The sequence below is a fragment of the Thunnus thynnus genome, chromosome 5, assembly GCF_963924715.1.
Source record: "Thunnus thynnus chromosome 5, fThuThy2.1, whole genome shotgun sequence".
NCBI lineage: Eukaryota > Metazoa > Chordata > Actinopteri > Scombriformes > Scombridae > Thunnus > Thunnus thynnus.
This window is the reverse complement of record NC_089521.1, coordinates 17932767-17947880: the sequence shown is the minus strand read 5'-3', so window position 1 is coordinate 17947880 and position 15114 is coordinate 17932767. Positions and strand designations below refer to the sequence as shown.

The following is a 15114-nucleotide window of genomic DNA, read 5'->3' as shown; positions in this document are numbered from 1 at the left end:
CAGCCAATAAGCCATAAAGCTGCAGCGTTGCATATCTGATGTTATCCCTGTGCAACCAGTTGAGCGTAAACTTGGCTCTGTGATTTGAATTCGTGTTTTCTGCTGCCTTATTCTAAACAGATGGTAGATAAAGGCAGGAACCTGTTGCTCTGAAATCTTTCCATAGAGTGATACGAACAACACGGGGGAGACATTTCATTTGTCCTAAATATGTGAAATTATTACTGGTCAAAATGTTTTCAGTGTGTCTTTTGCCCTGGGGCAGTCCATGTATTGAACACTTCAGAAAAATATATATGTCAACAACTACTGGCCATGAAATGTATGTGCTGTATATTCATGGTCCTCAGTGGATGGTTACTAATTCTACTGAAGACCCCTTGATCTTTCCTTTATCCACCAGGCTAATGTTTCCACTTACATGCAATTGATTTCAATATTCAAAGGACAGGGTACCATGTTATGCTCATCATTCATGCTCCCCAGAAGAAAGACCCTTTTTATTTTGAACACTGCATGGGTTTTTCCCTCAGCCCAGAATGTCAACATTGTACACAACCTCATAGTCTGATTGCTGTTAAGTTTGCTGAGATTGGGGCGCCATGGTAGCCTTCTGGTTAAGAAGCATACCACATGACCGCAACGTCCATGACACCATTCTGGCTGTGGAGCTTTGTTGCATGTCATACCCATCTCGCTACGCTTGTTTCCTGCCTCTCTGCACTTTCAACTGTCAAAGAAAGGCTTTTTTTTTTTAAACAAATCTGAGCACATTCATAGTCCCAAGGGGATAAATCCTTTGTGATTTTAATGACCCAATGGCCATTTCTCTAGTCGCCCTCTGGATAGATTTAAGTTTTTTAGCCTCTCCGCTAAGTAAAACTAATTAAATCATCATTAGTGCCACATTTCTGGGGGTTTTATGAACACTGCAGCCTTTTAGGGTCACTGGATTTAACCCTTATATACTGTCCATACTCTGACCCTTCACAGTATCCACTCAGTTTCCTCATAATTAGTCTCTATACCAAACTTCTAAACCATAAATCAATTTTTCATTCATAAATACCTCATCAGTCATTGAGAATTGGGTGCTTAATCCCTAATTAAGCTTTCAGAGAGCAGATAGTGTGTGTTCTTTATTTGCTTATTGACAAGCACACTGTATTATGGTCCTTACATAAAACAGGAGAATATAACAGCCATAATGATCACAATGACTGTTTTTGAATGTGAAGAATGCAACAACATTATTGAATGGTGGTCAAATTTAACCTGGAACACCTAAATATGTATCAGCTTTTTTGTATACTGTTTCACTTTAGGAAAAGTCATACAATTTCGGACAAAAAGGATGATGTTTAGGGTGTTTTTACTGCTCTCAAATGTAAAAATGGGTCAAATTTCACCACAGTTAAGTAATTTTCTGATTAACAATTGATTGTATAGGTTGTTTTTCAAGCAAGAATGACAAATGTAAAAATGTGCTTATTTTCTTTGTCTTATACCATATAACTGTAAACTGAATACGGTATCTTTGGGTTTTGGATGTTGGTTGGACAAAACAAGACATCTGAAGATGCGATCTTGAGATATGGAAAATTGTGAAGCGCATTTTTCAAAGTTTTCTGACATTTTATAGATCAAGCAACTGTTTGGCTTATAGTGCACAGTACAGATTGAATCCAACTGTCTGCCTATCTATCACAGCACGACAGTTTTACCCTAAAGCTGCATTTTTATTATTCACTGTGTTTTCCTCCATGAGTTCATGAACAGTCATCCTCCATCCTTGGCTTGGCATCAGCAGCATTCAAGTAGTTTTCCCAATAAACTGCAAACGAGGAAACTTCTCTCTGGAAAAATGCCACGAGAAACTATATCAGAATCACATGACCATAGTCAGTAACGTGTATGCATTGACGTGACTGTGTTTGAACAAAAGTGACATCATTAACAAATGAACAAATGAATGATGACAACTGTGCTGTAAACTGTGAAAAAGAATATTCTCCATTGGTAGCGATTAAGGCTCACATGAAGTCAAGGATGATGCATGTCGTCTGTGTTACTTAGTGTTTTTCTCACTGCAGTGAACAGACTACTAATACTGTGAAATACGTACATCTTGAATATGTGGAATAAAGTGTGGAACAATAGTATTCTGCATTCACTCTTAATGAATAACATGCATACTTCCAATTCTTGAAAGCTGCTAACTGGTTCAGTTGTATACAAGCTGCGTCTTAGAGCAATGTTGTCATAACTAAAGCCAGATGTCTTTTTGGGCTGCATTTTTGACAGAGAAACACCTCTTTGGCATACAGCTTTTAGCTCAGTTTTATGCAGCATATTGAGGGAGTATGTTAAAATAACAGCATAACCGCTCTTTAAAACTGAACAGAAAAAACAAGGGAGAGTGCAGAATAAAGAAATCACACGGTTTGAATGATACAAGTGGCTTTGCTCTGTCTGTAACCTATGCAGTGTGTGTCTGGATTGCAAAGAGAATTACTTACACCCTGTTGTGGTCCTTCCTCTGGCTGTTTGGGTTTGGACGTGTCCCAGACAAAAGCCTGTCCAAATAAGATCAATGTGTTGGTGCTCCTCTCCTCTGAGTGGGCACTCTCCCACAGCTCCAGAGCCGAGCAGCCTGAAAGAAGGAATAAATGAGAGTTTGCATATATGCAGCCCATTTCAGAGGGGGAAAAAAACTTATTTCTATAAAATTACATATTCACGGTATCAAGGGACATAATTTAGATGCATAATTTCTTCACATATTTTCACAAATTTGGATTAAGCAGATGCACAAATTTAATGGCAGCATATGTAAAACTATATATCCTGGGTATATGCATGTTTTCAGCAATTTTTTTTTTTTTTTTTGACATATTCAGGTCATCTGGAGAGCACGGAGTATCGCCCGATACCTTTACAGCTCAGTTTAGATAGTGTGCCTAATTGTATCACAGCTGATTACAGCGTGGCGAAAGCTGTGTAATAAGAAACCAGGATAATGATCCATTACAACAGAAGATCATCAGGACTTCTAGCACATAGTGGGCTTGCTGTGGTTGTAAACATATAATAGCTTAATGGCGGGACAATTTGGAAGCAGCTGGAGGCAAAGCAGTCGAGGCAGCTGTTTCACTTCAGAGCAGCAGAGGAGGAGGGGGGGAACACTGCAAACCATAACACTGCATTAGCATGCAGTACAGCTCATCACAGTGCAAGTAAACACACACACACGCATGCCCCCGCGCACGTATTTATGCAAGCAAACATCACACTCAATAAGGAAGCAAAAGAGTAAAAGTGCAGCTTTAAAAAGAACTAAGCAGACAGACCAACATGTCAACCTTTATTTAATTCAGGGGGCTAATTCGATGAAGATGATTTTCAACAGAGATACAGACACATAAGAAGACTATTTTTTTTAATTTATTACACAGTCAAAACAAGAAAGGACCATAAAGTTTTGCAACAAGACCATCACATTGTTTGGAGTTTGAGCCTTTGTCTATTGAAACCATTGTCACTCATCACTGATAATAAAACACATGACAGAGGAGGCATTGCTACAAATATTGATTCCAAATGCCAAAAAACAAACAAACAAAAAAAAAAAAAACACAGCACACTGCATTTAGCTGAGCACAATGCAGTTACTGCAGTTTCTATCTTCAAGCTGGTGACAACACAAGTATTTGTGGGCACAAGAATTTTTCCAAATAGAGACCTTAGGAGCTACAGTGCCCTCTACTGGCAGCAGATGTCTTTTGGTTCTGTGGTTCCAGAAAACATACCCAAGGTCCACAAGAAAAACTGTCACTCACATTCCCTTGCCCACAAGCTTGAAAACTATAATTTCGTGGCTTGGGCAAAGTGATTTATTTGGGCAAGATGACTGAGGTTTTCTGCTCCAGCTGATGTCAGTTCCTTAGCATGAATCTGTTATGTTTGTTGTCTTGCCTCTGAGACAATGGACATTAAAAATATATTATTTAGCACTCTGTCAGTGGAACAAAGCAAATACATGTTTGTGTATTTGATCTGTTTTGGAAAAGTTGGCCTGAGCAGATAAAAAAACAGCCACCTTGTGCTGTAAGTTGTCCTGACTGTATGATTCATCCATCCAAACAATAAAGCTGACTGTGGTGCCGCTTTGTTCTCAAGTGGAGAACCACTCACATTCACTCTCAGCACAAGCACAAATTGTACACAGAGCTGAATTTTTTTGGCACCTGTGCAAACACACACACACACACGCACATGCACACACACACACACACACACACACACACACACACACACACAATCATAACACCTATTTTTAATGTAATGGCTCTGGAGTAGCTCAAACAGAGGGAACGCTGTCACTGAGAAAAGAGAGTGTACGATCCGCATTCATTTTTCTCTAACTGTGGCATTTAAAAAATCCCTCTGTAACAAAGATTAACACTACTAACCTAAATCTTACTGACCTTCCTAAATTATTTGATTGCTTGATGAGGACATGTTACATGGTGTGTGAGTGTAGTCTGAAACCTTGCAAACAGTCAAATCAGCAATAGCTTTGATTTTACTGAGACTGAAGGGAGAAGGAGAGACTCCTTTCACACAGTGACAACCTCATGCTGTGATATGGCAGAGAAAACATACAGAAACTCTTGACAAGGTCTTATTTGCAGTCATCTGCTGGAATAGATAAATGGTGGGTACATCCTCACAAAAACATGGCGAAGAAGATGAACAAGTAGCGGGGGTAGAGGGAGACTAACAGCTGCACTGCTTCACCTACTGCAGTAAGTGTACATAAACACTCTTCCCTGCTAGAGCTTTACTTCTATTTTGCAAGTGATTATGAAAAATATGGCAATGCTTGACCCGTGAATGTGACAAATAGGAAGCAGACTCTGCTTACAGCTGTGAACAATTACAAACAGTGGATGGAATGTCTCTCCGCTGCTGCTCTCAGGAATGTGCATCATTGCCCTTTGTCCTCCGAACAAATTGGGGAGAAAGACTACTCAAGCCGGTATAATCCGTGCATTAGTGGTGTTTCAAAGTGCTCATACTTTAAATTCTTTCATCTTAAACCAATCTCGACACCTGCAAAAATGCTTAACACCAATATCTATTTCTACATTGAGGGAGTATGTTAAAATAACCGCATTCTTCTTGTTTAAAATAGACAGAAAACCAAAGTAAAGTTTTGAGAATCCTTAAGATCCCCTCCACATGTTTTAATATGTATATAAAATACTCTTTTTTGAATAATAATTGTGTCTGATATGGTTTTTACACACAAAAAACTTCAATTACCTTGTTAAAATCCTTAAAATTACATCTCCTCCTTCTCCCTCATTAAAAACTCCAGAATCTATAAATATGCAAATATATTTAATTTCAGAAGTTTAACTGTTGGACACAAGATGTCTCATACTTCACTATAAAGTCCAGTGTCAGTGTTTGTGGCTTCAAGTTTCCACATCACACTTGTGTAAGCTGAATATTGGACTAGGATTGGCTTACAAACTATTTGTGATGTCAAAAATCATGCTCGTATCTCCCCCTTAAAATCAGATTTTCAGTGAGCACATAGAGACTTTCCACTTTCAGCAGATGGATGTGAAAACAGCTTTCAAGTGTCAAACTCTGCACAAACATCCTTCTGTACAGTGAAGCTCAAACATACAACTGTAGGAACAGGAAGAAAAACATGTTTTTGAGTGGAGGGGGACTTTAAGGTAGGATAAAGCTTTAAAGTAAGATAAACATTATTGATCACATAACTGGAATTTTAAGTGTCACAGCAGCAAAAGGAAGTACAAAAACAAATGCACAGTATAGATAAGTAACCTTATAAAACTATTATAAAAGTGCTACATACATTATGAGCATTTATTATTCATGATATGAAAAATAAGAAAATAAACACCAAAAACTACAAAGTGTATTAAGGAAGTGTATTGACACACCAAGAACTATGTGAATGCACCACATTTTGGGGCATGATTGACTATTTTACATGCTGAAAACATCACTTCAAATATCCTTAAACATTAATGTGATTTACTCCAGCGTCCAATTTGCATATTCCTTCACATTCCATTTTTACCAGCTCCTTTCAATCAATGTAGCACAGGGGAGAGAAAAAAGAGAAGTAAACATCAATACTTGGAGTTTTAATTAAAGTTTTAATTATTAACTCCAAAAAGAAAGCTAACTTATTAACTCGTCAAATTTCAGATTCTAAAAAATGTCTCTTTTTTTTCTAAAAACCGCAACAGCTTGAAGTGTAAATCTCTGCAGGTTTGCATAGCGCCTTAGCCGCGCAGATGAGGACAGATCCGTCTTAAAAATCTCCATTCCAAGCTGACAAGTTTAAACAAAGCAATTTCAGGCCCAGCTGCACCTGCAGTATTGACATGCCTCGTCAGGGGTGTCTAGCAGGAAGACAATAATTTGTCTAGTCACACTGAAATGAGCTCAGAGTCTGGACGCTGTGGGCTGGGGGCAGAGGGACAGCTAGTAACAGGCTCACTTTATAAAGGACATGTCCTATTAGGAGGAGTCATTTAGACTCAGCATACAAACTGCACATAATGCAATAATAATAATAATGATACATGAACAGCATACTTGTTACATATGTTCATCTGTGGTAATAATGCTGCAATGATTTTGTACTGTCATGTATAAAATTGATAAATTATATGAATCAAATATAAATTGGATTGTAAAAACAGTAAGATCATAAATGAATGAATGAGACATTCTGTTATTATCTGTTGTCAACAAATCCCTTTAAAAGTCCAAAACCAGCAATGTATTAGTCCATCTCTCAATCAAACATCCTCATCCTCTCTGTAGCTCTCTGCCCCAAGCTGATCTTTTCCCATTGATGTAAATCTTTGAAAATGTGTCATGAATATAAACTTTAATAAAAAAGCAAAGTATTTTCCTACAGCTGGCCTCTGTAGTCTTAAGTAAATGTCACTCAAACAGGAGTAAATAATAAATTGGCTTTAGACTATTTTCAGCTGGGGATTTGGTGCACTAGCAAGTGTCGCGTTGGATTGACTCAAAATAAGCTACATTGCACATGTTAATGGTAATGAAGGAATTTGTAACCCAGTGCAACGGTGTTCCTCATTCATGTGTTTTTAATCATTTTAAGACAACCTCAGAGGTCAGAGAGGAATAAGATACTTCAGGATTTGGCTACACAGACAGTACTTGTAAGTAGGATAGATTAATTGGTTTCAGTTTTTTCATTAGATTTGTTGACAATAACAAAAATATAAAATATTACCAGCCTCATCCTTTAAAGACATCAAACAAAGACAACATGTTCATCACATTCCAGGTTTTATTTTGCTTGAAAAGATCCATTATTAGCACATTTCTTAAAGAGGATCAGCTTTCACTTTGCACTTCCTTCAGTGGGCCTGAGGGCTGAGGTTGCTAGGCGATGGTGGCTATCTCCGTGGTGACGTGATCCCCCTTGGGCCTGATTCTCACTCATCACCTCCTCAGAAAGATACAGGGACATGCGCATGCACACATGCACAATACAATCCACCCCCCCCACCCGCCCACACACACACACACACACACACACACACAACCACACACACACAACCACACACACACACACTGAGGCTATCCTGAGGTCTTTCTGTAGCTCCACTCTTATCTCTGGGAGGCTGTTGTCACTCACTCATTGCTGTGCTGAGAGGGGCTTCAATAGTCTGACCTGATGAAGCTTAGACAACACCTCGAAAACCTCTCGGGTGTCAAGGAGAACCAGATGGTGACAATGAAGAGGCCCTGAGAGCAGGAGCAGCTCAGCACCTCCTCTGTTCACTGCACAAACACGATGTGAAGAGAAAGCTCTGTTTATTCATCAAGCTTGGATGAGTGCAGAGATTGACAAGAAAGTACAAATCCCTGGGAAATTTAAAGAACATATTCACCCGTAAACACCACCTTCCATTCCTGAGTCTGTTGTTTGTTTATTTTCTTTATTTTCTTAGGGTTAGGGTTAGGGTTAGGGGTTGGAGATTTCTGATTGTTTTGCTTTCATGGTAAACATTAGGATTAGACTCTCTGAATTGAAATGTTCCTCCCCACCCAAAATTCTAACAGCTGAAGCTTGGGACATGACAAGTAATCCCAATACTAAAAGTTTATCCAAAAGATAAATTACAGCATGTCATCAAATATATATGTCCTGCAGTACGGTAAATATTTTAAAAAAATGAACATACAGCATACACATTTCCATGATGATCAATGAGTAGTAAAGTATGATTCTGTTCATTTAATCTGTTAAGGGATTTTTTACAGTCTACAGCCATGCTAGCAGCTCTGTGAGGCTGCACTTACACATATTACATACATTTTAATCTGATGAATGCACTAGTTCGGTGGTTTTCCACTATTTTTTTCATGTGAGCCACACTGGCAGGACACACTCAATAGAAGAGCCACTTCTATCACTAAACACCAAAATCCACCCTAACCATTAAGTAAATCTGCCTACTAATTTGTCATCCCATGACATACAATTTGTAATGCAGCTGATACAATCTGAATTAAAAACAGGCTTACCTTAATACTGGGATGTGCAGAAGCAGGCATTCATTTCCTTGCCTTTCTTCATGTTATATTTGCAGTTTGTTGTTACAATCCTTGTGAATTATGTGTATTGGCCGCATTATCATAATTATTAGCTCCAATGCGAGCCACCATTTAAAGCTTGGCGAGCTGAGCAATGAGTAGCACTGCACTAGATAAAAAGGGATTATGATTCATCCTAAGGGAGACATGAATGTCTGTACCACATTTCATGGCGATCGGTCAAATATTTCACTTAACACCACAAATGTCAACCTCATGGTGGCACTTCAGGAAAAGTCAGGGGATCAACCAAGTCAGTAGGAGTCATCCTCTAGGGACCATTAAGGTTTGTATAAAAGTTCATGATAATCCATCCAATATAGTTGGTGAGATCTTTTGGTCTGGACCGACTGATATTGCCAACTCTGATAGCATGAAGAAGTCAAGCCAGATTTCACCACCATTAATTAATTTATTATTGATAGAAATAAACGTCATATGCAACACAATCATCTGATCATTGAGATTACTGGATTCAGAGTCAACAGCCAGCTTTTCTTCTTCTTGGCAGCCTTACAGCTATTCACCTTGCTCAAATCTATTGTTCATACTTTTCCTTTCAACAAAGGAATACTGCACAGTTTTCATATTTTGTCCAAGAAGACAGCTGCAAACTCCTTCAATTAGAGTTGCCACTCAGAGTTTCACTGACTGACAGACTCAATGACTGACTAAATGACTCAGATATAAAAGTACTACAGGGTGGCATTTACAGTAGATGGAGCTAAAAGATAAAAGCACATCTACCCACTGATCTAAGTGGCTTAGGGTATTTTCAAGTGTAGAACAAAGTCTGACCTTTTGCATCAGGTTTCAGAGTGTTGGGAGGCTTCATTGTCATCACTTTGAGTACAGTCTGTGTACACCGTACCTACCAAGCATAGAAAGGAATCATGTTTTCCATTCCCCCCCACTCTTCATTCGCTGCAGCTGTATCCATGGGAGCACAAATCAGGTCAGAAAAACATAACAACACAAGGGAAATCATATCTATTCCAGAGTGAGGAGAAAATGACTAAGTGTGATTTTATAGCGCGTTCATCTATCAAGTCATCATATTACAATCAAGTAAAGATTTGTGACACAAGTCAGCCAAGTCAAGTATTTCTCCATGTATACAATCTGAAGTCATCAGAAATGATGGACTATAAATAGACTTTAGTGCAAGTATGTAGTGTAACTGCTTCCAGAGGTAATCCAACCAGTTACAGATTTTGTTCAGTGTAGTTGGAACTGCACTGCAGCCTTCAGCTGTTTTCATCACACTTGATTTATTTCCTTCTATTTACTTGCGAATACACAATGTTAAAAATGGTGGGGTGCCCGCTTTGGCAGGATGTTTTTCACATCAACCATGGCAGTTGTAAATTAGATGCACGTATAAGTATGTAATAGTGTTTTTTTATTTGAAACATGCACATGTGCAGGGTGTAAAAAACAAATTTCCTCCCAAGACAATAAAGCTTGTTGATTTATCCTGATTTTATTTCTTATTGGGTATAATTTTTATTCCAAAACTCTAAATCTTAAATGTTTGGGTGTAATAAAACACTTTCTTTGCTCATGTAAAATAGTTTTCAACATTGTTAATCTTACTTTTTTTTCATCAACATCAAGCTTTACTTAATAGTTTCTCTAAAAAGCCTTTGCATGCTTGATTCTGCTTGAATATTCAGCAGCAGATACAGTATTAAGACAGATCACAGAGTGTCTGAAGCCCAGTAGTCTATGATCTTTCTCTGTACACAGAGAAAGTTTACACAGTTTATGTTTATCACAGGGCTGAGAGGCAGAGGGGAAGAGTGTGCTTACGTTTCTCAAGGGGCATATTCCGCTAATCTTGATTGCTATCTTGGTACTATTAAAGTCGTGAGCATCTATAGTTGAAAAGTGTTGATTAGCTCGTTTTCCTTCTGACAGCCATCATCAAAGGCTGATTAAATTCTCTAATGCTTTGGAAAGGTGCTTCACTGCTGATTGAAAAAGACTGATTGAAAAGTCATCCCATGTACACAGGCCGCACATTGGTGACCTACTTAAAATATTTCTGTAGCTCAGTCAAATAGTTCTCTCAGACTCTCCTGGCATATTGGTTATCTTTTTCCAAATTTTTGTGATTTGGCCTTCTCATCTTTCTTTGGCCATCTGATGTGTTTTAGCCAGTACTGGCAGCATGACTCTTGGGATGTCGGTCAGTCAGTCGGTCAGTCAACCACTTTGGTCCAGACTGAAATATTTCGACAAATATTGGATGGACTCCCATGACATTTCATACAGACATTCATCTACTGTCTTTTGTGATCCTCTGACCTTTCCTCTGGAGCCACCATGTGGCTCACTGGTTTGGTTTTGAGCAAAATGGTTCCACAACTATTAGATGGATTGCCATGAAATTTGGTATAAATGTTCAAGGTCTCTAGCAATTCAATCCTATTAACTTTTATGATTCCCCTGATTTTTTCTTTAGTGCCACCAGCAGGTCAAAATTTGAACTTTTGGTTCATGACCAAATACCTGCAAAACTGCAGACATTGCTATCGGCCTCAGCTGTTATTCGTATTTAGTGCTAATTAGCAAAATTTAGCATTCTTACATTCTAAACTAAACTTGTCGTATTCATTGTAAGCATGCTAGCCTGCTGATGCTAGAATTTAGCTGTCCCTAAGTACAGCCTCACAGAGGCGCTAGCATGGCTGTAGACTTGCAACCTTGATTAAGGTCACAGAAAAATGCTTAGGTTGAAAAATCCTGACATCATCACTTCTTATACCATATCAAGCTCTAAGAAAAGAGTTATTGAGCCTCATAACCAGCTGTCAATCAGACCAACAAAGCCAATATCCCCACCGCAAATCTCTCCAATTGAAGTGCCAGAACAACCAATATAGAGACCAATATAAGCTCTGACTTGCACTGACAGAGCACTGACCACAAGACAAGCGGAGTTAGATTTGAGCAGCTATAGTTAAAAATTGTCAACTGGGAGGCACATCCTTTGCTGGACCCTAAATGACCCTTGATTTCCCCGTTGCTGTCCTACACCACCAGTTTTCCATTTCACATACAGAAGAACACACAAAATTCCACTCATTGCCCTCAGTTTATACACAGGCTTCAATTGTTGTAATCTGCTGAAAGATCTGCTTGCGTCTGGAGACTAGAAGCACAATTAATGACCAATCAACCTGACTGTGTACACACAAACACACAGATCTGTTTACATCTCTCACGTCTGGATTTTCTGGCATCCATGGAGCATCTAAGAATAAAAACAACAATTTGGGGTAACTTGTCATCATGTCAAGCTTAATTTTGAGATGAAAACATTTGTCCGTCTCCCCAATGTCAAACAGTTTTCAAGGATACAATTCAGTCTTGAGGTATAAAGGGTCTGTCACTGTGTCTTTATCTGGCCTTGGATCAGGAGCCACTCGCCAAGGGGAACAGGCTGACAAGTTCTCCCCAATGTATGGCAGCTTTGTGAGTCCTGTGATGACAGATAGATGCTTGTTCCCTGCGTCCATTCTCATTGTTGACCAAGTCCTCTATTGTGTTTTAATCAATTTTGCTTGACCTCACCAATCAATGGTGCCTCAAAAAGCATTATCTGACACTTGGTTGTGTCAGTCAGTAAAGTGTAAAATGCAGCTGCAGAACCTGCTTTCCGGAACAAACCTGTAGTCTTGTTATAGTTAAAATATTATTATCATTATCATTATTATTTCTTGCCAATTGGTAGGGGTGGTGGAATAAGTGGGAATGGATATTGGGATGGGTAGATGAGGGAGTCGAATGGGGTCAAAGAGAAATTACCTGTAGTATTTACAGCATGATGTAATACCACTTCCCAACATAATATTTACATAGTATATCCAAATAAACTGTGGTGCGTCCAGCTGAATATGCTTATTAAAAAACAAATAATTAATTAACTTTGAATACAACATTTCAAGTTTACTTGCACTTTATTCCATGCAAAACACAAAAATTCTGCCTGATGTTTTTGTTCGTTTGTTTTACTGAATGGATGTTTATGCCATGAGTCCTCCATTGTTTTACATTTATTCAGTGTTATAGTGACTTAGACCAATTAAAAATAAGTTCTTATTCAATTATCTAATACTGAAGAATATCCACAAATCACACTAAAAATACTTTCCTATTTTGATTTACACAAAATGGAGATGGGGAGGTCTTTAAGTGTGCACAGTTTTTTGCCATTATATTTATTTCATGTGGCATTTAGGTCTTGTGTAATCTGTGGTTTGTTTCAGACACGTCTTTATGTTGAATGATTTGCAAATGCCAACTTTTGCGCAGACGTGTTAGCAACGGCAAACAGAGCAGCTTTTGCAAGCAAATAACTTTTCCTTTGAAAGACTCCTCTGAGAACATCTGGACGGGAACATCTGGGAATGGCAGGAAATTCGGCATCTCTCAGCGTGACGTGCGATGAATGTTTTTCAAGTACTTCAGAGGGATGAGCAGAGTATTGAGCCCTGCAACCTCCAAACACTGACAGAATTTATGGAGTCCAGCGGCAAGTGGTTCTCATTACCCATGTCATCTTCCAAACAAATTGCTGTATTGGGCTCCCAGCTGGGGTGCTGGGGTGATTTTTTTCTCCTGGCATAATTACTATTATATTGTGCTTTCACAATATGTCCACGATAGTGTTCCAGTCGTTGTTAACAATGTATTTGGCGTGATGTGACTTGAATGGAGGCAACAACATAGGTTTTCCATATTATTAACACTCACTATATTTGCATTATTTATTTCACAAAAATCCCAAAAGTCCTTATGTGGAATGAAATAACAGGACAATAAATGTGTGTTAATAACAGGAATCCCCCCACCAGATTGAGGGGGGGCATTCCAGTTCCAGTTGAAAAGCCAACCAGTTTTAATAGTGTTCATCTGGCAGTGGGGAGCTACGAATAATCCGCCAGGAATTATAGTATAAATTGTGCTTGAGACTGGAGAAATGAACAGACTGCACCTGGTGCTGTTTTGCACACACTTCTGCAGCTCAGAGGCCTGATTTTGTGTTACGGCTTTTAAAATGTCTCAGAGGCAGAAAATAGAAAAGGAAAATGTTCTCTTTGGTCGTTTTTTTTTAAAACCTAATGAGTATAAAATGTTTAATTTGGAATCCATAAGCTTGTTGGAGGGAAGAATAACTCATTTATTCCTCTTATATTGAAGATGAAAATTCTTCATTCTTTCAATGTCTGAATCCACTTAATATCATTTACACCTGATTAGCTCATGTAATATCCTGGTGATTAATTTGAATGTTCATTGTTCATCAGCGTGTCTTAAGGGGGATATATTTTATAGAAAGGCATTTAGCTCATTACTAGTTTAATGGTACGTTATTCCAACAAACTGTAAAGTCTGTGTTTTTCCTCTTGAAAATAGAGGAAATTTTTCCAAAAAGCTCCTGCAACTGAGGATGTGGTCACTTCTGAGGCATACATTCAGAGGTTGTGGATAAAGGTTTAATGTTATCAGCACTGCAGGTGTAATGTACAAACAGAGAACTGAGAGCCCATATTAGCCTCCTGTTTATGTCTTCTTGTGCTCCTTCCAGGCAAGCAGGTGCTCAGTTGAGTCGCATCCAGTGATTTTGAGTAGCATGTCCAACCCATTATCCTCTCTTCATCCATGCCTGTCTCAGTGGATTCTTTCTTCCTGCCAGCATTTTACATTGTCCTTTGCAGCTAACAAGAACACAGTGGAGTGCAAGTTTACATGAGAGTATATAATCTCAGAAATACAATTTAAGATGAGATTAAACCCCCTCTCTCTTTTCTAAATTGCTGGCACAAAATGTTTTTTTTTTATGTGAATCCTTAAAACAGTTTGGATACCCCCCCCAAAAAAAACGCTTTTCTCTCTGTAGTGTAAGCGTCTAAGACACTATCCACAATTGTGAACAACTGGCAAAATCTCCATATTGAAAATATCTTGTTTTCATGTGAAAACTACTGCCATGCAAAACAGCAAACCAAAACTGGGCACACTGACTTTCCACATTTAGAAACATTAGCTATTAAGTTGTTCAATTTCAAAAAGGCACAGAGGGCCAAAGGTGAGCTCTCCAGTTAAATGAATAAATGGCATCACTGTAACGGGGGAGACGGGGTGACGGTAAGAGGAGGATGAGCGAACCACGGACCAAAACTGAATCCGTCATGCCAGACAATACTCCCCCACGGCTCAGCCAGAGAGAACATTACTGTTCATGCCACAGGATTGAGATCCAGTGGTCATGCCAATAAATTGGTCAAAAATATTCTTTCTTTTCTATGTTTGATTGATTTTTCTATGATGCAAGTACTGTAGAGCGATTATGTAGCTTAGTGAATACAGTATAAAGCCAAAAGACTTGAATTGGTCCAATTCATTTTAAACTGT

The 15114-nt window shown here is 38.6% G+C and overlaps 1 long non-coding RNA gene across 1 annotated transcript; it reads right to left on the bottom strand.

The window, feature by feature from the left end:
* Window positions 1-1660: 1660 nt before the first annotated feature.
* On the bottom strand, window positions 1661-7868 carry LOC137183824 (uncharacterized). The gene is made up of 3 exons (XR_010928547.1): window positions 7730-7868; window positions 2520-2653; window positions 1661-1856 (listed from the first exon to the last, which is right to left on the bottom strand). It is a non-coding gene; the product is annotated as an uncharacterized lncRNA (long non-coding RNA).
* Window positions 7869-15114: the final 7246 nt, after the last annotated feature.